Source organism: Rhinolophus sinicus, linkage group LG04 (assembly GCF_036562045.2).
Source record: "Rhinolophus sinicus isolate RSC01 linkage group LG04, ASM3656204v1, whole genome shotgun sequence".
NCBI lineage: Eukaryota > Metazoa > Chordata > Mammalia > Chiroptera > Rhinolophidae > Rhinolophus > Rhinolophus sinicus.
This window is the reverse complement of record NC_133754.1, coordinates 137956982-137982203: the sequence shown is the minus strand read 5'-3', so window position 1 is coordinate 137982203 and position 25222 is coordinate 137956982. Positions and strand designations below refer to the sequence as shown.

At 38.7% G+C, this 25222-nt stretch overlaps 1 protein-coding gene across 5 annotated transcripts in view; it reads right to left on the bottom strand.

Moving 5' to 3' along the window:
• Window positions 1-25222, bottom strand: part of GLIS3 (GLIS family zinc finger 3) — a 597994-nt gene that overhangs the window by 213924 nt on the left and 358848 nt on the right. The gene's annotated exons all lie outside the window — the stretch shown is intronic.

Genomic DNA, 25222 nt, shown 5'->3' with positions numbered 1-25222 from the left:
GAAACATGGTAGGCCGCCATGCAAGAGCAGATAGAGAGAGTATGTCTTCACACCTGCATGTGAAACTCTAAACCTGTGGTCAGGGTCCTTATAGTTGGGGGAAGCTAAAAGTTTCACAATAAACTATAGTGATTTATTTTTCCTCCTGTTTGAAAACAAATAACTCTGCCTGGTGAATACAAGATCTTAGGCAATAATTACCACTCGGGCACACGTTACAGAGAATTTCCTGAAAGCATCCATCGATAATCTCCTTGAGGCCTAAATTTTCCCTCTACTCCCCGTCTCAAAAGAAACTGGGTCAAAAATGACAGCAGACAACGGGCCTCCAACAAACAGGACAGACTGGGCTTCTTTTCTCTCATGTGTTTCTGAGGGAATTCTAATATGGCTTAACCAGGAGATAGCATTGCTTATTTCTAACATTGAATATGGTGGGAAAGTAGACGGAGTAAAAGGAAAAGTGTATGTGGTGGGGTGGGGGTGGGAGGCTACCACTGACAAGTCATTTGGTAGACAGAACCAATATGGAACATTCTGGATTGTTGGAAATTGTGAGAGGTGCAACATTTTCTAAGCCAGTCTGGTGGAATGCTTTATACCTAAGCTTAAATGTATCAAAATCCACCTCTTCAAAAATATATCTAAACAGACCTCCACCTTCTAATAACTATGTAGATCAGAGGAATTGGTAGGGGAAAAAAAAAGAGCCTAGCTAGTATTTTATTCATGTCACTCAAAGAAAGAGTAGGGTTGTCATGACTTGAGATATTAAATGACTATTCCTTGAGAAATAATTTTTTTAAAAGAACATAGCAGTCATTCTTACTAGAGGTTGGAAAATTCTATAGATGTTATCAACACTTTTTCTTGGGCTACTGAATTTTCACCCATTTCTACTATTGTAAGAAATGTCAGATGGATGAGATATCAAATAACAAAAAAATAAGGGACTACTGCTATGGCTAAAAGTTTGAAATAGATCAAAGTTTTTATTTCCTCCTGTTTATATTTACTTCAGATGCTAGTGTTGAGGAAGGTACTAATTTTTATAGGTAATACATATATATATATATATGTGAATCGAAATGACTTCCTAGGGGTACAAGGCAGGTTAGGTGCAGACAAGGCCAAGACTGAAAACAGGCCTTCTGCATGTCACGTCCATGTTCTTGCCCTTCCCTTGTGTTATCCCTACCTATAGCCACTTCTTCAACTTAGTCTTGGGAGACCTGTCCAAACCCTCTCCACCTGCTTTAATTCCAAGGTCAGTGGTCTTGATAAGGAATATCACACACACCCACTCCTCATCCCCAGAGCCTTCTCTTTTCACTAAAACCTCAGGGACAGTCAACAAACTCGCAGGTGAGAATGTTCCTCACATATGAAAAACAATTTGAGGGAGACTGCCCCGGAGGTAGGCCTACGTGTATAATACATCCTGTTCACTTGTCAATAGTTTAGGGCTTTAAACAATGGATTCATTGGAGAGATGTGCACACCTGCATATTTACACGGCTGTATTTGGGTTCAGTTCTCTTTTGATAAGTCCCTGAAAGCCCCCTTTCAGAGGGTGCGGGCCTAAATAAATACCAAATAAAAGTTTTCCTCCCTGAAATACAGGCTAAGCCAGACCGTCTACAATTACTTTTCAGGATATTTTCCAAGTGTATATAAATGTCTCTCGGTATGGACTGGTGTCAAATATCACTCTTGGGTTTAATTTTTTAAGTTGTGGTAAAATACACATACCATTTTAACCATTCTAAAGTGTAAAATTCATTGGTATTAAGTACATTCACAGTGTTGTGTAACCATTACCACTATCTAGTTCCAGAATATTTTCATTACCCTTAAAGGAAACCCCACAGCCATTAGCAATCACTCCCCTTTCCCTACTTCCTTCCTGCAACCCCTAATCAACCACTAACCTACTATCTGTCTCTGTGGATTTTCCTATTCTGTCCACGTCATATAAGTTGAATCATGTAACATGTGGCCTTTTGTGACTGGCTTCTTTCACTTCGCATAATGTTATCAAGGTCCATCTATGTTGTGGTATCTATCAATGCTTCATCGCTTTTTATGACTGAATTATATGCCATTGTATGGCTATACCACATTTTCGTTATCTATTCATCCAATGATAGACATTTGGGGTTTTTCCACCTTTTGGTTTTTTGTGAGTAGCACTACAGCAAACACTCATGCACAAGTTTTGTTTGAATGTCTGTTTTCAGTTCTTTTGGATATTGACCTCGAAGTAGAATTGCTGGGTCACATGGTAATTCTCAATTTAATTTATTATGGAACCACTAAGCTGTGTTTCTTAAGGGCTACCCCATTTTACAGTCACGTTCACTTTTATAACTATTATTAAATAACACGAGCGGCCAATGCAGTCACAAACCATAATGGCTGGCTTCTCCCTGTTGCCCAGGTTCAACCCATTGGGCACCTCCGCAGACAGAACATTTTAGTCACCCAAACTAAAACAGCTCCCCCCCTGCCCCCCACAGGTTCTTCCAGGCTATCATCCTGTTTCATTCTCTTTCACAATGCTTCCAGATTCTCTGCAATTATTTATTTATTCATTTCCTTGTGAATTGCCTACCCTTCCTTTCTAGAATGTAAGCTTTATGAAAGCAGGACTCTTCCTGTCTTGTTCACCACTATATCCCCGGTGCGTAAGCCAGTACCAGGCACAAAGTAGGCATTTCTTTAGTGGATACATATGTGAACAGTGCTCAAGGCTAAAAAGAATTCTTACAAGACAGAGGAAGAGCCAGACTCAGCACCTATTCATTTTCTTTCTTCATTAAAAAAAACAATTCTGGCTCGAAAACCCAAAGAAGAGAAAGGAATATGGCCCCAAAGGCCGCCCGATTAATGACATCATTGACCAGCTATGAACTGCTTAGATTTCAATTGCACATTTAAGGCTCTGCCTGTCTTGATGGCACAGGCAGACTGTCAACACTGCAGCTGGTTGTGTTTGTTCCTGAGGTAAAGACAAAAGAGCTTACTAAAGGTCCTTAAGGTAAGTTTGCTTCAGGCTTTGACTTTGTTTTGTTCTGTTCTGTTTATCAAATAGAAGCCTCTGAGTACTTACTTTAAGGTCAAAGCAAAAAGTCAAGTTACTTTACAGGATCCTTCAAAGTGTACGCGTTCTTACTCACACTTGGGTCTTTTGCACAATGATCAGATTCTTGCTATTTGAATGAGAGAGCAAGAGGAATAAAGAGAAAGTGCTTGAACTGAGCTCAAAGTCTTCCAAAGCTCTAACTCTTTTAAGAGATGAAGAAACTATGGCTCAGAGAGGGTCAGCTGCTTCCTCAAAGTCACAGAGCTCACAGGCCAGCAAAACACCAGCGCCAGCGAGAGCAGAGACCTAGCCTTTCACGGTCACTGCTCGATTTCAGAACAGACCAGTGCCTGTGGTTTTCTGAATAGATGTTCCCACAACTCCACAGGAGCTCCACATTAACTAGCTTTCAAAGGCACAGAACAAATAAACATATTTTTCCCATGCTCTAAGGAACCACCTGAATTTAAGGGTTGGCAATAAACACCTTGGTTAGAGTCACATGAGGATGTGATCTAGAGTGAATTCAACAGTCAGGGCCTGTGGGTTTGCGGGTGCAGAAATGGTCATCTATGGGAGAAGCAGGCAAACACAGGCTTGATCAGGGGCTTGGGTGGAATCAGGTCACAGGTCACATCAGTGGCCAAGCTGCTTCCACGGCAATTCAGAGTGTGAAAACCTGATAATCATTGTTCCTGGACCTTGACTTATTTAATCATTTCTTCTACACACCATGTTTCCCTGAAAATAAGACCTAACCAGACAAGTAAAAATTAATAGAAGACCCGGTCTTATTTTACTATAAGACCAGGTCTCTATAATATAACATAACATAACATAACATAACATAACATAACATAACATAACATAACATAACATAACATCATAACATAACATCCCACTCTTATTTCACTATAAGACCAGGTATAATATGATATAATATATATAATATAAAACCCGCTCTTAAATTAATTTTTGCTCCAAAAGACACATTAGAGCTGATTGTCCGGCTAGGTTTTATTTTCGGGGAAATACGGTACCTGTGCTGTTTCTTGGCTTAAAAAAAGAAAAAAGAAAGAAAGAAAAAGCACATTATGGGTAACTAAATTAGGGCATTTTTGAAACTAGAGTAAATTTTAAAAAATTTTGTTTCGTGTGTAGGGTGTGTGTGTATGTGTTTTTTATTCAACAAGTCATCTGAAAAGCCAGCAGTTTTCAACATGTTACTCCTTGGCACACTTGTGCTTAGAAAATTCCCTTTTTAAAAAATGAAGGTATTAGTTCAAATAGCGGGCTCTCCAGGCTTTTCCCACAGGAGCTACTAATTAACCTTACTGGAGATTAATAACGTTCAGCTTAACATTGCTACTTAGGGCTTTTTCAAAGTCATTATGATGCTACCTTGATTTTTTTAAATGCTATTTTCCTCTCTTTCTGGTCTGGTGGGGAAGGGCAGGGGGAAAAAAAAGGTGATGGCAGATATGCTCCATCTTTCTCCCTTCCATTAATTCTATGTCCTGGACCAAGAATGAACAGTGTAAATGGGGCTTCCTGCTTCCTGGCATATGGAGTTGTCATCCTTAACATCAATAGACTTGGCAGAGCCTCTGTTTTCTCTTTCCTGGGCTATTCTGAGAAATGTAGCTACAGATGTCGAGCTTGACTAAGCAGAATCTGGCCTGAGATTACTCTGAATTCCAGGTAAAACGAAATCAAGAGTGCTTCTGCGTCCCTGTTCCTTCCTGATCCTATTTTTGTATGTCTCTCAGCATCGCCACAAGCTCCTGTACTGCGCTCCTTCAAATGCCAAAATCAGGGCCAGGCAATGGGGGTTCCCAGATAAGCAAGACAGAGTAGCTACCTCTCAGGGGATTATAATTTTGAGATACAAGAAAGTTTAAAATATCTAAGTATAAGATGTGCTGTTAAACCTTACAAGAAAGCTTGCAGGACCTTCCCACAAAGGTTCAACCTGAAATTAAGCAAAAATGTTGCCCTGTGGCATGTTTAGAGGCCTGCTAAAGAAACAAGGAAGGAATGGTGGTGCAGTCATTTTCAAGGACAGGCCTCGGTGATCAGGTTTGAGGCAGAACGTGTACAGGTTTTCATTTTCTATGAATCAACAACATTAAGCCGGCTCATTTTCAAGCACTGAGGTTTTAAAGGACAACAAGCTTGCAATTGCTTAACACTGTTTGTTGGGGGGTGTAAAGGAGCCTTACGGATGGTCAGGCTTTCATAACAGGACACCTCTTCCTTCCTGAAAACATTTCTTTTGCAGGGTTCAAATGAACACCAAGTACAGCACCAAGGAGAGAAAGTTTATGGCCTGGAAAGGGCAAGCAGGCAAACGAAACCCTCCTTCCCTCTTCATCAAGATGATGATGACACTTGGGAAGGGTTAATAGGGTGATTGTGTGCAATTAACACTATGTCTAGCTTAGTTTCATATGTCAGCTACATTTATTCCTGTCACTGTTACCATCAGGCTCCAGGTTTGGCCCTGATTCCTTGGACCTTACTATGGTAGATGGGCTCACTAGAGCAACCTAGAACATTGGAATGGTTAGCAATGCCGCTCACAATAGCAATTCTCATAGCACAGGGCCCTACAAAGTAGAACAACCTCCAACAACCTGTATTTGCAGACTAAACTTAAAGGCTTGGAAATCAGACTCTCTTCTTGGGGATTTTATTCCTACTTCACTGTCATACTATAAACTCCCTGTGGATGCAGCTTCACATACAGGACTCCGTTTTAAGCTACTAGTTTTATTGGTGGCTGAGATAGGTTCTATCTGCTCACAGGGTTTCCCTTCAGTTGATAAAATCTCCCTTTTCCTGTTTAGAACTGAAAATTTAAAATGGAATGACCTCTGGAATAGGAGATAAACTGAATGAAAGTCAACCTAAGATTCAAATGCTAGTTTCTCAGGAGACTATCTATGGAGCCAGGCTTTGGGGGCAAAGTAAAGGCTGGAAAGAGAAGACAGAAAAAACAAAAGGAAGAAAAACAAAGGCAGAGAGAAGAGAGAAAGGAGAAAAGAGAGACAGACCTAGACACAAACTATGAAGTCAAGTGGGCACTTACAGTCACAAGAAAGGATTAAATCTATAAGGGAAAGAGAAAATATTAATGGTTAGGGAAAAGGGAATTGGCAAGAGCAGCTACTACTTCCCCAAACAGCATTTTTGTGTATTAGAAGAAGTCACTCTTCTTCCTCAAGACACTTTTTTTGCCATATGCCAGGAAAAAATGCCACAATCATCTAACTCTATGAGGACTAAGGATCTGAACAGTGCTCCCTAGAACTGTTGAGCTTTACATCCTGGCCATGCATCCCTCATAACAGCTAGGTTTCTAAATTTCATCTCATTTAAGACCATGATACCGAAATACCTGGATGGACAGCTTCATGAAAGATCAGTAATGTCTTAACAAACCAGAGGCTTAAATCCTGTATATACCAGGGCTAGCTTCACGGGCGTGCAAGCTGTGCAGTTGCACAGAGCCCAGCCCTTAGAAGGACCCCACACTTGGTTTAATGATCTTCTGTCACCACCTTAAAATTCTTAATCATTTTTTAACAAGGAGCCCCACATTTTCATCTTTTACTGGGCCCTACAAATTATGCAATTGGTCCTGCCCAATATCAAACTGAATTTTCTCTGGTTGGGTCCATCCCCAAGAAAAATATCTAATAAAGATACCATAAGCTTTTATTCTAAGAGCTGAACAGGATGCACAGAAATTGGTGACAAAGAACAATTTTATAATGGTTAATCACAGATAAATACAGAGAAGCACTTTTTTTGTTTCCTGGAAAAGGCATAAGTTCGGCAGGTATTTGGAGTATGCTTCAAACTCATTATTTGTCCTTGACTGAAAGGCACAATGTAAAGTCACATTTTGTGTGAACCAGTTCACTCCTCTTCAAATGAAAGAAAATCGAAAATGAAATAAAAAAGAAAAAAAGGTCAAACCGACTTCCTAGGGAACAGAAAAATGCATCTTGAAAAAAAAGTTTACTCCACTTTTTCAATGATACCAAAAGGACCCTTTGACACTTCTTGGCAAAGGCATGACAGTACTGTTAATTCCGTAAGAATAAATGGTCTTCACTGAGAGAATTTCTGCAAAGAGGCCTTGATGATGGGCTTATGCAAAAAGCACATGCCCGTTGCTATGAACTTTGACATCCTTTACATGTAAAAACATAAAATTTAACTGTAAAGAAAATGTAATATTCTAAAAGTGTCTATAGATGTTTATCTTTGTTGTGGAACTTTGGAATGCAGACTTTTTTTTCCTGGTACATCTGTCCTTTTGAATGATTTACCCAAGTAAAGCTAAAAAAAAAAAAAAAGACACAGACTATCACCTGATGTGCGGATTGTACAGAATCACAAATTTATGTGGAGCTCAAGGCTTATCCCAGGGAACAGGAAAAGGAAGTGAATCCAGACTTTTATTTTTTAACCCATGTGCCTAGCTTCTTGAACCACTGATTTCTCCAGCTCAGGCATTGTCTGTAGGCTTTTTTTTCTTTGTTTCTGTTTTTCATTTGGTTTTGTTTTTCCATTAACTAACAACTCTGAACCACATGTACACAACAGGGGCACAAAAGCATCGTAGTGAGTAGACACTGATCTGGGGTCACGAATCCCATCCTTGTTCTATAGTGTCTTTCTTTCCCTACTGATCTTCTTGACTTTCCAAACTACTTTAAAAAAAAAAAAAAAAAAGTTCCCACCTCTCTTTTGAAATTCCACATCTGTTCCTGCATGCTGTCTTTTTTTCCAGTAGATCTTTGAATATACTTAGCATAATCATTTAATTACGCTAAGTAATTCCAAAATAGGCCATCACTATGTCTATTTCTATTGATTATTTCCTCTCTTAGGGAAGAGTCACAATTACTGGTTGTTTTATATGCCTTATCACTTATTTTGTGCTGAATATTTTGTGTGAAAGAACAATAGAGACTGAGATAATATTTATCCACAAAAAAGGCCTCGCCCCATCTTTGTAAGGTCACTGTTGGAGAAAGGGGGCACTGAGTCATCTAATCCATAGTAGATGTGAGTCTGGGATTTACTACAGCCTTAATTAGATTCAATTCACCACTGGCTTCAATATCTCAAGGACAGGATCAGGATTCTCTTTTACTGAGACTTGAGATCTGAGCACTCACAGATTCTAGAGATCTCTCTATGCTTTACAGCCAAACCATCAGTTTTCCAAACTGGGCGATATCTCTCTGAGCTTTCAAGTCCAGTAGGCATCTTTTTGGGTCATTAAGAAATTCTTTTCATTTTCCATGAAGAGCTCCTGGCTTCCTGCACATGTGGAGATTTTTCTCTGCCCTGCTCTCTATGCCCTCATCCTTTAATGGTGACTACAGAACACTCTGGAGTATCATGACAGGATTTCCCTCAGCTCTGCTCCCCTGGGCCCCTGCCAGCCTTAACCAGGCCACTGCCTTGCTGTTGGGGAAAAGCCACGTGTGACTTAGGGAAAAACTCTTCATCAGTTTTTCTGCCCTCATCTCAGCCTTCTGCATACCACATCCACACACTTGGTGAAGGCCCGCAGGAAAGATCGAGAGGATGGTACAAGCTTGTTCTGTGGCTGAGAAACCTTGGCATTCTAAACAATCATGCCAGCCAACATGCAGCCAGCCATTCAAAGTTAGGTAAAAGGTGGGCTAGTTTCATATTCCCCTGCCAAAGACAGATTCTTCCTCTTCCTACCACTCTTCCAGGGATGAAGGCAGCCCTCGGTTTCTTCTTTCCTAAGAGGGTTTGTCACTTGCTGAAATTTAATTTATTTATATTTTTTGTGTCTTTGGCGCTCTCATTGGTTGGAAAACATTTGTAATTGTATTGCTTAAGCTCATTGTCAGAATAAGTGTTACGATCCCTTGCAATTTTCTACATTTGAACCAGAACCCTACTCCTACTTTTAAGGCCATATTGAATTCTAAATTCATCTTTCCTCCTGGAAACTAAGGGTCCTGGCCAGCTTAGCCAACTCCTTTGAGCCCATTTGCCAGCCCCTGTAGCTCAGACATATTACCACAAGATGTCTCAGCCAAGCTCCCAGTTTGTAAATTCCAACCTATCCTGAACCTCTCTCACTGAATGCAATTTTCACACCTCATTTCATTTTGTTCTCAGTTCTCCAAGACTAACTGCCTATACTCAGTCTCCCATTTCTGTCTTCACTTTAACTTTCCAATTTAACAACCAGTGTTAGGAACTAGGTTCCCGAATCTCCTTCCAGCCAACATGTTTCTTGGGTGGTGGTTTCTTCAACTGGATCTAATGCTAGATCCCTTCCACCTGTGGGTGCTCCCTCACAGCTCATTAAGAGGCATTCAGACAGTACTCCCTTTCTGCTCCCTAAATCAACCAACCTCTGCCTCGGAATCAAAAGTCTCAACCCTGCTCACAGGTACCATTCTTACGCCCTACCCCACTCCTACCTATGGATTTTCTAGACTCAGAGCCAGCCTGCCTAGTCCCTACTTTCTGGGCTACCTCTTGTATGCATCAGATACAGTTTATACCCAATCTTCTGGTTCAGCTAACCTTGCACACCACCCTCTATTTGTCTGCTTTATGATGGCTGCTGCTCAACTGCTAACATTACATGGAAACATTAGAAGAAGAAAAAAAAAGGACTTTCCATTCTAGACTTGGGACTTCATGTAAATAACTACAGAATGGGTTCGGTGAACATTTGTAAAGACTGAACTACACAGAGCATATATTAGCATAGCTTAATGTAAGAATGACATGCCAACAATTCTCTTTAAGGTCTCATGTTTGCATGACAGTCAGTCCGGTAAAATACTGTAATTATCGAAAGCATCATGAAGGCCAACATCCTGAAATGTTTCTAAAAACAGCAACATGCTATTCTTTCCATAGGCTTACACTGTGTATAGTCTGTGAAGAATTATTCTAGAATGCCACAAGTGAGAAATAAGGACTATCACTGAACATTTGTTCTGCTCCCATGGTTTATCAGTGATCGTGATATCCTGAGACAGCTCCTCCGCCTGGGACAGGTGAGATTCTTTCAAGTCAGGTGGCACGAAAGGACACAGCAAGTGGAGAGGGCTGCAGGAGTCCCGGCCCTGCCAGCCTTCACTTCATTTGCTCCAAGGTTCTGAGCTGTCACAGCACCTCTCTCTGACGTGATTTCATTACCACAATATAGAGATTGAATTATTTCCTTGCCTCCCCACACTAGCCAGGTTGTGGACGTTGTCTCTATAGGACTGTGCATTCTTTGACCCAAAGGAGCTCAACAAATGCAGAGTCATATTAAAATGACACATTGCTCCTGTGGCTTAGTGACTACATGAATTTAGGAGAGAAAGAAAAGGCAGTTCAAAATGAAAATCTTTATGATGTTGTCTACGGTGTTCCTTGAGAATTTCTTGCTTATTTCCTCAGGCTAAAATTACTGTTGGGAGTGGCAGAGAAGTGGAAGGGGAAAAAAACAGGTTCTAAACTTTCTTTACTGCTCTGCTGGTTTCTGCCATAAAAAGGGCCTATTTTTCACATACAAAACGTCCAAGGCAGAGATGGGATGAATAATACTGGCTTAGAATTAAGACTTAAGGATCTAGTATCAACTTTATATCACGTATTTGTGGCCTCAGTTAAGCCACTTATATTCTCTGAACCTCAGTATCATACCTATAATGGGGTGACAACTCTTCTACCTGTCCCCATCACTGCTGTGAAGAATAATTTAGATAGCATATGTAAGAATGCCACACCTACAGTAACCAGAGTGCAGAAGTGACACGAATTCTTTATTGCTGTTTTGTTAACTAAGCACTTGGCTTAGTCATAAATAAACTCATTTATATCACTTGATTCCTTATCTCACCAGTTTAACATACTGATAATAAACTGAGTTCCATTTCTGCAAAGAACAACACGCAAAGGAAAAACTATTTCTGAGCCAACACCATCATAGGTCCATCTAGGGATGCGATTTGTACATTTCACAATATTCCCAGGAACAAAATGTATGCGACTTGCCCATTCTTACTTGTTACTTATAATTCTCCTTTATTCCCCACGTAGTGAAGTTCTAACTCTTACAAAACATGTGATAGGATGGATAACTCAGACAGTGTGAATGAAACTTTTAAAGATATGTAAGAAATTATACTGGAAGGAGGGGGATATATTTGGCCTGTTGGTGCAGGAAAGCATAATATTGAAAACCAAATCCTACCACCACAAATGGTTTACTACAGGAATCAACGATGATTAAACATCTGTAAATCTATTCATGCAATTCAGTACATTAACAGAATCAGAAATCCAACCAGATGATTGTCTCAATAGAAGTTTAAAAACCTCTTGGTAAGATTCAACCTCAATTCATGGTTAAAAAAAAAAAAAAAGGAATTCTAAATATGATGTTGTATTAGAAGTACAGTAACTAAAATCAGAAGAAGACAAGTATGTTTGCTATCAACCTGACTACTAAGAATTCAACCATGTATCAATGGTCCTAAATAAGGCAATTTAATGAGAAAACAAATGAGGTATAAATATTAAAAAATAAGACTTAGAAAATCTAGGAAAATCCATTCAAAAGACATATTAAGGCAAATAAGAGTTCAACAGGTTGATCAAACACAAGGTCATCATAGAAAAAATAACTTGTTTACACACTGCCAACCAATTAAAAGGTAAAGGTATTCAGAGAGAGAGAGAGAGAGAGAGAGAGAGAGAGAGAGAGAGAGAGAGAGAAAGTGTGTGTGTGTGTGTGTCTATCTTATATCCAATAATAAGCTTACTGATCATCAAAGTGAAATACATAGGTGAAAAAAATTATAAAACTTTATTGTAGGACATAAAGTAAGACATGAGCAAACAGGGAAAATATCAGAAACTGAATGGTGAGATTCAATATTTACCTGTGAACTGAATGCAATTCTAATCAAATCACAAGATTTTTAATGAAACTTATCAAATTGATTCTGAGACCATTAAAATTAAAAAGGAAATCTGTAAAATCAACAAAATTTTGAAAAAGACTAATAATGAAAGGAAACATGTCCAGATGTCAAAATACATTTTAAAGCTGTTAAGACACTTTTTGCAAATTCTGAAATGTAGCCTCAATAATTGTCAAACAGACCAGTGAAATAGAAGAGAGAACCAAGTAACAGAATAAGGCAAAAATTAGAATATAGTTTATGCTAAAGGTAGCATATTATCTCAGCAGCAAAAGTATAGACTTTATTTAATGATGCCCAAAAAACTGACATTTACTGAAGAAAAAACCTAGATTTGTACTTTGTGCTATATATATAGAAATAAATTCTACAAGGAATAAAGAAACAGAAGTGTGGAGAAAAATTATAAAAGTATTAGAATAAAACACCTGAGATTTTTTTAAATGTTGGGATAAAGAAGGACTTCTTAAATAAGATAAAAATCCACAAATAATAAAAGTGCTTGAAGGATGTTACTATCAAAAATTTAAAGCATTTACACAGCAAAACAAAGAGATAGTACATAAAAGTTATTATATATTAGTTCAAGGTTTTCCTTGACTCTCGTTTTCAGCACTACTCATTTTTGGTCCAGAAAAATATATCTATTGGATTTATGTTAAGGGTTATGCAAGCTCCACATTCTCATTTAGCTCATTACCTCCCTAACCAGTACTCAGTTCCGAACCCTCTGCTCAGGGAAGATGTACAAAATTAACCAGTGTCAGAGAGAAAAGTATGTAACTTCCACTTTCTCATACAGGGATATGGGCTTCAAACTGTGAAACTGAAGACTAATTTAGAAGGAAAAAATAGCAAGAGGGCATGTAGTCATGTTAACTGGGTCCCAGTTTTCTGGTGCAAATGGGTTCTAATCCCCCAGGGAGCTTGTGAGTATTTGTAGATGTGACTGGTACACCATTATCCATTGTCTGGGAACAGAGCAGAGATGCCTGAAGATTAAAAGTGGCACTGTTCCTAATTTTTTAGAAAAGGAAGAAAGTTTGATTCTGGAAATTACAAAAGGGCAATGAATAATCCCATTCCCCATCAAAAAATGCAGAGCTGCTTACTTCTTCTGTAGGTCTGGATTTCTGTTCTTTCCCAGAATTACCCCTCCCCTAGTCTGTGGTGTTTGCAAACCAGCCCTTCCTAAGAAGCACCTCAGTCCCTTCTCCGATTTTCCCTAACTCAGTCCTTCCAGAGTCCAGCTAGACCAGCAACATAGCTCAGACAGAAAAAGAAGCATCAGCGGACACTGAGATAAGGATAAGTTAAGGGCAAGTGGAACGGCTTATTTTTTAAGTACTGTACTACTATTTGTTTTATTTTTACATGCCCTATGAAGCCCTTCCTATTTGATACTTTGGAATCTTTTCATACCAATACTATGCAACAGCCAAAGTGAGAAAGTTTCTGTCATATTATAAAATCTAATATCAAATGTATTTGTTTTATACAAATTCCCAACTCTTCTGCTTTAATGGGTTAACCAACACAAATGTCATGTTCTACCTCTAGTAAACAGGCTTACTAAAATAGAACTTCTGTATTAACCTTACAAAGTTCCTACAGGCCAGAAATAAACGAGGTAGCAAAACCCAAATATTTCTAAATCCACAAATCAGTGTGATGCTAATTAACCAAACTGACAAGCACAGAATATTCCAGGTGAAGAGGTCTGTTTAAGGTACTAGAGTTTAGCTACACTGTACGTATAGGTGACACGCATGAAAATTAAACAGTTAAAGTATGCAGTATATTTTTAGCCCTGAGATGGCATCGCATAGTACTAAATTCAATTAGCTAGGGCATAAAATATACACACTTAAGAAGACTTTTAAATATAAAGTTAAAACAAGTACAAGTAAACAGATTTGTGGCACACTTAAAAATGAGACTTCCTCGTGTATACATGTATACACACACACACCTGCCTCCTTTCATAATCTCATTTAAATGACCCAAAGAATATTAAAAAAAAACAAAAAAAAAACAGGGAAATTTCTTAAGACATTTGAAAAGGGTAACATCCACACACCAGAAATTTCAAGGCATTTCTCTTTAATAAAAGAACAAATGGTGCTTGCCCGTAGGGAAGACTGACCTTACACGCAAGGCTCTGGGCACAGTACGGAAAAGGACTTCAGCAGCAGCTCATTAACACCCCTTAGGGTGGGGCAGTTGGGAACCCAGCTGAACCCCAGCAGGGTTCCTAGAAGTATGCAGGCAGGGAGGCCCCTGGTTGGGAAACCCTCTGGAGTGCATACTCCCACTCTGTCCTGCACCATTTGCAGAACAAGGACACTGTCCCAGCCACATCCTTGGCTGCCAAACAAGAACGAAAAAGAAACTCATCAGCACAAAGCTGGAGCTCCTTGTCACCAATGCTAGGGCTCCAGCTCTCTCCCTGCTCTTCCAGGCTGACGGATTTCTGACCAGGTAATACAGAACAATACTAAAACTATTCCTCCCTTCTTTCATCTGAGCCTCAGAGAGTCTATCTGTGCCAGTTATCAACTTATTGACTGTCAACTCTAAAATCTGCCCTGCTTTGCTTTGCTTTGTGATACTAGAACTGGGTGCTGTAAACATTTCTCCTTTGCCAGCTGGTGTTAATATCAGACTCTCAACAGAAGAAGCTGAAGGGCCACCTCAAGGCAGAATGGCTGAAGGGGCTTCTCTTTCTGGCTCGTGTGTGCTTTTCTTCTTGCTTCTATTGCATGGCTGCAGCAGTGTGTGTGAGGCCCAGTGGTACTTCCCAGTGAGTTTTTCTAGTACCCCACTGGCACTATGGTGGGTTATTTCCTGTCAAAAGCTGTAGCTAGCTAGCACTCTAGCAGGGGCTTCGTGTGAAACAGCTCTAGTTGGCCAGCACGCCAGTGAACTTGTCCACCACAGTTAGCTGCAAACACACACTTCACAGTGAGGTCTAACTCTCAACCTTGTTTGGGCAGGAGAAGATTCCTCTTCTGAATCCTTAGTTCCTTCCTTGCACAGTCCCCTCAGCTCCAGAGGAAGCAACTGTTCTTTGCACTTGCCATTTATATGTTCCTTAGAATCCTCTTTTATCCATTTTAGTACTTAACACCTTGACTAACAATACTTTACATCAAATTGTCCCTCTTCAAATTACTGGTGAGGTTTGTCTCCTGACTGGACCCTGCTGGATACACTGTCTCTACACATTATTTTGCATAAACTGAGAAGCTCCTTTATAGGAGTGAACAAAGAGAAAAAGAGCGTAGAATACAGGAAAAGATGCTATAATAAATGCTGTAAAAAGATGTTGTCAAAAGAAGGAAATAGCCACAAAGGATCCCAGTAAAAGCATTCCTATGAAATAGTTTTACTTCAAGAAACTGGAGGATATTTTCAGAATTTCCAAATTGTCTTTTTGACAAGATTCAAGTAAGCACTTTATGTATGAAACTAAAAGCAAATTCTCGTGAAGAGTAAACTCCTGAGGACAGTATAGGGATGAAAACAGATTTGCCCAATTTAAAATCACAAGACAGAAATAGCAGATTGGATTTGAGGAACGAAAACAAATTAATAATGTCTCATTTCAAGAAAAAAACAAAAAACATAGGCATCAAAGCAAGAGGAAAAAATGATTACCTGCAAAAAAACAAAGACTGATTCCAGACTTCTCCTCCACAATATTAATAATTAGAAATAAAATAAAACAACCACCACCGAGCTTTGAAAGGAAAAGATTACAATACAATTGTTCAATATCCAGTACAGTCATCATTCTTGGGTAAAGATAACAGAAAAAAGGCCTCAGAGTGTATGAAGTCAGAAAGCATTAGGCTATAGATCCTTTCTGAAAAGAGTTATCAAAAAACCTCCAACTAGTGGAGAAGAGACTCAAAATTCAAAACTCAAAAATGGAGAAGTATTAACCTGAAAGGGCTGGTACTAAGCATGAGTTCAGAAACTAATAAATGTTCTAATTAAAATTAAATGTCACGGGGTGACTGGTTGGCTCAGTTGGTTAGAGTGTAGTGTTCATAACACCCAGGTCGCTGGTTTGATTCCCACATGGGCCAGTGAGATGCACCCTCCACAACTAGATTGAAAACAACGACTTCACTTGGAGCTGATGGGTCCTGGAAAAACACACTGTTCCCCAATAATCCCCAATAAAAAACAATTTAAAAAATTAAATGTCACTTATTATAAAAGTTAAGGCAAATTCTTAAAATTACTTTTGAATTAAAAATGCGAAAGATAGTAACAACAATTTTAAATCATCATTATAATATAATTCTAAAGTTTCAGTGCTGGGAGGGTGCAAAGATGCAATATTGTTGAAAGATGCAGTATTTCTTATCTTGCACAAGTGGAGAACCAACCAAGTTATTTCATTCATGATTTTGATAACTGGATAAAAAGTTCACTATATAATTATAAAACTAATCTTAACCTAAAAACATGGTTTATAATTTCCAAATCACAAAAGGGGAAAACGGCAAAGAAAAATTATACACGCACGCGTGCACACACACACACACACACACACACACACACACAGAAAAAAGACTAACATGATATCCAAAAACTTAAGCTTTTGAGTGAATTTACTAATTTTACTCCTTTATATTTTTCTGTACTTTCCAATTTCTTTACAATGACCAAGTGTAGTCTGTATATTCAGAAACAAAATAATATTAGAGAAAATCCTGGCACTCAAAATGGCAAGAATTCCAGAGGAGACATAAATGCAACGCAAGTCAGGCGACATGTTCCTACAACTGCCTCCATTAGACCCCAGAAGGAGACAGAGTAGTCATACGGTAGAAACATGAAAGAGAGTGCTATCAAGAGAGTTTTTTCCTTCTTGACTATAGGTTTTTAAGGATTTTTCGCTCTGTGTGCATGTGAGTATGTCAACTTCTCAATGCAGACTTGACCAATAAACCTAGGTCTGAGCATTAAGTAAAGAACATCAGAAAAATAAGGGAATAAGAAATCATCTACAATCGAACTCCCGTGTCTCACTCATGGAGAAGTAAGGCTGAGAAAAAGTAAGTGGCTTGTTCATGTCCAGATAATAGAGTTAGTTCCAATAAATGTTGGGATTAGCAGAAATATAATAAAACTCATAGTTTTATGAAGCCTTGAGGGCTTTGCATAAGGCTCAATAAAACAGCCCTGTTGAATATGGAGGAACTTGCTGAGCAGAGTAGATTTCTGAGATACCAGCCAGCTCTAAAACTTTATGATTGGGGAATTAATTGGCCACCTTAAGTCTTTCAGATTTGAGACTTGCAGGTTGCTCCTCTGGGTCTCCTTAAGCTAAGCCTCTGGGCCTAAAACCATCGGAGAGGCTGCCCAGCTGGTAGCTAAGATTTTGGATCAGTTCCTCAGCCATTCCAACCCCAGGCTCATAAACTTTCCTGTTGCTATCCCCAAGAGAGAGCAAGATTAGAGGTAAAATATTTACATATAAAAATCATTAATAGATTTAAGTGTACATGGGCCTACAGGCATATTAAAGGTCCTGTCTCTGAGTCTGTAACAGCCCATGCTATACTTATGATCTGAAAAACTTAAAGCTTCTTTTTAACCTATCTGTTAAATACTAGGCTGTATTTCCCCCGGAACATCAAAATGTTATTTTTCAACTTACATGCCTGTCTCTAGATTGAGTCAGAAAGTATCTTGACTTGGAAGTATGTGTGGAGGGGTGCTTTTTGGTCTACAGTGTATGCTTACAGGGAAATTAAGCCATTAAATTTAGTCAAGAGCCTTTTACAGCATTTTGCTACTTTGCCAAGACTCTTTTATGAAAGATTTGGGAATTGTTCTAAAATACCACAGTGGATTTTAAAAGAAAACCAACCCCAAAGACACTCAGCCTTCTCCAGCTTGAAGTGTAACTCTGCAAATTTCCATGTGGGAGGGGTAGCCTATGGGTGACAGCAAGAGAAGCTCTGGATGTGATCCAGCTCCTATGACATTAGTGTCAGATCCAGACAGAGACCTGGGAATTCGGTACCAAGGCACTCAGGTATCTATTTCATCCATAATCCACTTGGTCCAGCTTGTATTTACCTGTAATCAAGATACTTGAACGATTCTGTTTTTGACTCAAAATGTTGTATTATATATATGCACGCACACACACACACACACACACACACACACACAATACATACTGTGTTGTATTGTGTAGTATTACAGGCCCCCACCCCTTATCCACAGTTTTACTTTCGGCATTTTCAGTTATTCATAGTCAACTATGGTCTGAAAATATCAAATAGAAAATTCCAGAATTGAACAAGTCATAAATTTTACATTGCATGCTTTTCTGAGTATTGTGATGAAATCTTGCACCATCTCGCTCCATCCCACCTGGGACATGCATGAATCATCCTTTTGTCCAATGTATGCCTGCTATACTTATAGTAGAATAAGACATTTTGAGACAGACAGAGAGACCACATTCATATAGCTTCTATTACAGTATATTGTTATAATAGTTCTATGTTATTATTACTGTTGTTAATCTCTTACTGTGCCTAATTTATAAAATAAACTTTATCATAAGTATGTATATATAAGAAAACACAGTATATACAGGGTTTGGTACTGTCTAATTTCAGGTATCCACTAGGGGTCTTGGAACGTATCCCCCATGGATAAAGGGGAACTACTGTATATATAATTTATACAGTGGATCTTGGTCTGTCCTATCTCTGCTGAAGGTGAGATTTTATAGCTGAGACAGCTTTATAAAAAACTGCTTCAGATTCTTCTGTTAGCAAAACCCTTCCTTATAAGAAGGTTCCTTATAAATCCACCCTGCGCTGAATTCCTCCCTCTGGGGAATAGTGACTTAGTTTGCACCCAGGAAGAATAATGAGAAAAGTGACAAATAAGAACTATTTCCTGGGAAATTTTGTTTGTTAAATAAGATCTCTAAGACTCTGTCCCCAGATACAACTACTGTCTCTCTAAACGCTCTGGGATCAAAAAAGATCCCAAAGGAGAGGGTAGGTGGTGGTAACTCTGTGTGTGTGTGTGTGTGTGTGTGTGTGTGTGTGTGTGTGTGTAAACTCTATACACTTCTCTCACACGCACAGGTGAAAGAGTATGGGTAAAATTTTATTCTGCCCTAAATATTCAAATTCGTATACTCTAAAAGAAGTAATCAGAAGTCAAACATTTAAAAAATCAAGTAATCAATTAATTAATCTGGTGCCAGTGCGTCTCCATTTATTAGGATGCTCTGTACAGCTCTTTTATGGGCCAGCCAGAAAAGCCCTACTAAGACAGAAAGGAGCTTCATCGCACAGAGGCAAGATTAACCCTTCCCAGCCGCCCATCCTCACCCACCCCCCGCCCCGCTGTATATATGTGTACTTCATCACTCAGAAGATATGCACGTGTACACTCACAGGAAACATTATCTTTGTCATTTTTTCCTTTCACCACTGGGGTCTTTTTTCTTCCTTTAAAACTGGCTTCTGATGCTTTGACCAATATTATGCAAAGAGATCGGTAAGGCCTTTCAATTTCAAAGCGTGCTAATACACCAAAAGCTCCCACTCAGGAATTAGTAACTGTCACAGCGCATTTCTTGAATTTAAATAAGGAGACAATGCATGATTGGGAGGCATGGGCTTCAAATGCTAAGGATAAATTTCAAAGGTACAATGTGATAAGAATTATTCACAGCAGATTTCTGTTATGTAACCACTGGGCCTATGCGGATAAGGAAATAAAGTCACAAGTAGATGTCCTTAATCAAAATCTTACAGCAGGTTTTCTTTCTCTTTTTTCTTTTTTTTTTTTCAAGGTACAGAGGGACCCCTTAAACAATCCAAAAATGATCCTGCAGAAATTGAAAGCAGTACCAGTTAACTGTCTCTAAGCCAAACTTACTCCTAGCTTTGCCAATGGAGTACGAGTATGCTGGGGTTGGAATCCAGGTTTGAAATGAGTTGTTCCTAATTCATCCATGACCTTGAAGTCTCCACCGATGCTTGCTTTTATATCCTAGATCTCATATTTTGACTTTTAAAAGGAGTACATGGGTATCTGCAAAGTGTTAAGGAACAGACTACTATGCAAAAGCTTAAGTGACAGCTGCTACTATTGTTACCTTTTAGGAGATCTTACTACTACATGTCTGCTTCTAAAACTGCTAGAACCAGAGGAAAAAGGATAAAATCCAGTTTTCCCTTAGCCAAACTCCTTGGAACCCACAATGCCTAATTTGGCAATTTTATTCTTTGGGAGAAAAATTACTAAGGTGGTTTTATCATTTTAAAGTACTTTCTTAATGTATCTTGTTTAAAAAGTCACCCTGAGAGTTTCATAAAAGCCACAAGAATACATCCACCACAAAGCAGGATATAAACAATGCAACATTAAGAAACACACTGAAGGGAAAAGCAATGAGTAGTATATACTTGCCTTGGTGACATCCCTTCGACCAGACAATTAAGCCAACAGCTTTATGCGACATAAAGGATAGAGCTCAATACATATCTACCTGCTAAATCATCCTATTGTCACAGATGCTAGAGAAGCCCCGGCACAGCTGTGCTGGGATGCCTTCTCTCATCTATGAAATAGTCCCCTCATCCATATTTCCAGTTCTAAGCCTCTCTCTCAGTGGTTCTTTCCTTCATGGACTGCTTTCCAGCTACCCATCTTATCTCTTAGCGTTCTCCTTGACAGTATTTAGGCTTGACCATTTTCTGAATGTCAGCTCACAGACAACTCAAATCTCTCAAAGATGGGCCCTATGTGCTCTTCACAACCATTGTAAGGTTTGGACTATTGTGAAAAGGGCCAAGCTATGAAGCCCTTAATTGACAAGTGCACAAAAAGCAGCATACTATGTGCCAACATGGTGAGTGGTACAGTGTCCTAGGAGGCCCACGCTTCCATGACAATGCAGTCAGAGTGTCTTCAATCAATCAATAACATTTGGGCAATCATGGGTTAATGTGGCAGGGGGAGGGAAGTTTTCTATAAAACTTCCAGGGATATTTTAAATAGCCATTATTGAGCTATCAAGATGTAGTTCTTATGTATGAAGTGCATTCACTGTAAATAAAACATGACATTTTTCCTCTTTACAATTTACTGAAAAGTCTAGCCAAGCAGAACTTTTTTTTTATGACATCCTGCTTATTACAGAGATTTCTGCACATGAGCGAGAATGGGCTTTCTAAACAGGACTGCGTTTTTTTTGTTGTTATATTATTGTGCTGCTGTTGTGATTGTTTAGTTTCTTTCTTCTACAAAAGCAGAATAAATTCAAAAAGAGAACCTTGTGATATACATGAGCAGCCTAGCAAAGCCACACTCATCACTTTAGAGTTCACATGTAGCCTTAAATAGAACTGAAAGCCCAAATTAGTAGTAAAATAACTCTTAAATAAAAGCATATGCTTTAGCCATAAAGCATGATGCATGTATTTATGATACTTTTTCGCTTAGGTTTATTGCTTTTTTTTTTTTTAAACATTGGCCCCTTAAGTATCTCTCCTTTTTAAATGGCTGCCAATCTCAAATTGAAAACCAGCTTTATAACTTTGCAACCACTACATTTGTGCGGCACACCTGTTCCTCTAACACCCACCACCAGACTCCTATAGTACAGTGCAGACAGCGTTTGTCTGTAGTGATTTACAAGAATGAGCAGTACAGTTGGGCTTGCATGAGACCATAGATGGGTAACATTCATCTAAGTGCCGGATGCTTAAAGCAATCATTCTCAAACCTCAGCTTACACCCAAATCACCTGGGGATTTGTTACACCTTCCGGTCTCACCTCTTGAGTTTTAGATTCAAAAGATCTTGGATGGCTCCTGGAATTTTTAATAAATACCCAGGTCATCCTAAAGCATGCATGGGCTACCACACTTTGGGACTCACTTATAAAAGAAGCGTGCATCCATCTCCACTCCCAGGCTTTTAAAGAGGTAATAGGCTCTCAAGATGCGACAAAATGAGCAAAGCTGACTGGGAAATACTCACAAAGCAGAAAAAGCAGAAACTCAGGATGGCCCCTACTGGGTAACACAGCACACTTCCCATCCCTGACCGGGTACAGGGCAACATAACATAGTAGTTGAATATAAATCCTGGAGTCAGACTGCCTGGGTTCAAACCCCCACTCCACCAGTGATGTAACTTCTCTCTGCCTCACTTTCTTAACCTCGGATAAGGGAATAATCATGAGCATCTACCTTACAGAATTATTGGGAAGTTTAAGTAAACTAAAACATGCAAAGTATATAGAACAGCACCTGACATACAGGAAGTGGCCAATAATTGATCTGTGTATATCTGATGTGTATACGTACACAAACCCCTGCTTAAAACACAGAACACAAAATAGCTACTGGCAAAGCACCTGGCAGAATTCCATTATACAAACTGAGAGCCAAGGTGTAGGTTTCCAGTTTTATTCACTTAAATTTACACAAGAGTATGTTCCAATTATTTTCCCAAACTCTCTGGCAGCATTTCCATGTCTCAACTTCCCTTCCAGCTAGCCAATTTCTCCTTCCTCCCCAACCCAAGAGCTTGAAGAGTCTCCTTGCTCACTTACTGCCGAGCTAGGCCAAGCTTGGGGATGGTCAACGTCCTGAACCACAAGTCTCGAGAGGAACAGGGCCATTTCAATCTGCGTCCCCAAACCATGCTTTGGTTTCAGGTTGAAACAGTGCCCCACCTAAGCCATGACTTGGCATCCTCATCCCCTGGGCTTTGTCACAGAAGTTCCAGGAATTTAGTTCTCCTTTCTGAACATTGTTGAAGCCTTTTGCGGCTCATATACCTCTAATCACTCATCTGCTCCTCCTGATAACACTTCCTAGACGGCCGATGTTGCCAAACCCCACAACCTAGAGCGATTCAAGCACATTTCTATCCTTGTTCTCCATCTCGCTTCAGTTGTCAATCTCTACACTCCTTATTACCTCCTTTGTCACATATGGAGGTTCTACGCAAGTGATTTATTTTCTTATGGCTCTATATTTTATAACTTGATCCCTTATCACCTCATAAGAGATGGTTTCCCCTAATCCAGTGATTTGAAAACACCGTCACCAGGAAGAGTCACGTTTGGGGCCCTACCCTTGTACCAAGACCTCTTCTTAGATGGCATTAGTTTAAATCGTCAACGCAGGACCTAGTTACATTTCAGTCACTTGGTCTCCATCATCCGTGTGTTACTTACAAAGCAACCACGATCCTGGTAAATGAGATTATGCCTTCATATTGTCATCAGGTATTTTCAAAGAACCACAGAATTCTAGAGCTGAAGCCAATCTAAAGATCATTTACTGCAATCTTCCTGATTTACTAGAGATAGAAACTTCTAGTTTAAGAGACTTGCTCCAAGTCACTTAGTTAGGGGGGCAGTACATATTAGGTTGGTGCGAAAGTACTTGCGGTTTTTGTAATTTTTAACCTTTTAAACTGCAATGCCTTTTGTACCAACCTAATAGTTTCCTGACTCTGTTCCAACAATCTTTCCACTGAAGTGATTTCACAATGAAGATATAAAAGGCATATTCATCAAATAAGTAGTTGGCACACAATGAAAAGGATGACAAATACATCAGATGACAGAACTGAGCTTTTAAAAAACTGAGGTGATCTGACATGATGGAAATAAACGAAATAAAAGATATTTAAAAGGGATTAAAATATAGTCCTAGAAATACAGGTTTTAAAAGTAGATTTTAGGATGTTTGCAGAAGCTTTAGCCATAGTAGCCCCAAACTGGAAATAACCAAAATGCCCATCAACGAGTGTATGGATAGGCAAATTGTGATATAGTCATACAAATGGAATACTACTCAGCAATAGAAAGAAATGAACTACTTAAATATGCAACAGCAAATGAATCTCAAGAAGATTATACTGCACAACAAAAAAAAAGCTAGGAACAAAGTGTACATAGTGGACGATTCTATTTACATAAAGTTCTAAGAAAGGCAAATTAATTCTCTAGTAACAGAAAGCAAAGAAGTGGTCGCCTTAGCTCAGAGCTGGCAGAGGGATTGGCCTCAAAGTGACATAAGAGTACTGTGTGTAGGGTGATGGAAATAGTTTACATATTTACTTAAGTAGTTTCACAGGTGTATGCATTAGTCAAATTTCATGAAACTTTATACTTAAAATGAGTATATTCTACTGAATGTAAATTAAAACCCAATAAAGTTGATTAAAAATACATTTTAAATCTGTAGAGAGTGGGAAAAGCTTGATTAATAAGTCCATCTACTATCCCATGAGAATTATGATCACATGTGAAAAAATACACTGAATTTTAAACAATTATAAGCTTACCATGGAGCAACAAAGTGATATAACTGAGGAAAAAAAAAAATGCAATCTTATAGAACTATATTTTTCAGATTAAGGGAAATTATAATTCCATTATACTATTCATTTGTCAAAATATACCTATAGTGTTATGCTCCATTCTGAACACCAAATTAATTTTTGCCTCATTACAAACAGAAATATATGTTAATTGAAAATGTGTTTAAAACACAAATAAATTGAAAGAGGAAAATTAAAACTGTCCATTATTTCCCTACCTCAAAATCAGCAATCATATGTTGGATACTAAGTACATATCTTCCGAATCTTTTTCCTTTAAATACGGGTGTACATATGTAATACAAAAATGTAATGATGCTGTATATACCATTTCATAACCTATCTTTTTAACCTAAAAATATAATGTGACTTTCTTTTCATAAAGTTAAATTTAGTTATTATAATACCTGCTGAGTACTCCACAGTATAACCAATCTGCTATTCTTGAAAACCTATTCTGGGTTTTTCCCAGCTTTTTAAAAAATTATCTACAACTTTAAAATTAATACCCTTATAGCTAAATTTCAATGCAGAACATGAGAAATTCATGAGGAGTAGAATTCTCACACACACAATAAAGTATGCACATTCTTAAGGCTTTCAATAGGTACTGACAAATTGAGAACCATATTTAAGGGACACTGACAAACTGGAAGGTGTCCCAAAAGTGATAGCCAAATGTCTATGTAACATGTCCTTGAAGCAAGCTAAATGGACTGGGTATATTTGCCTTGGA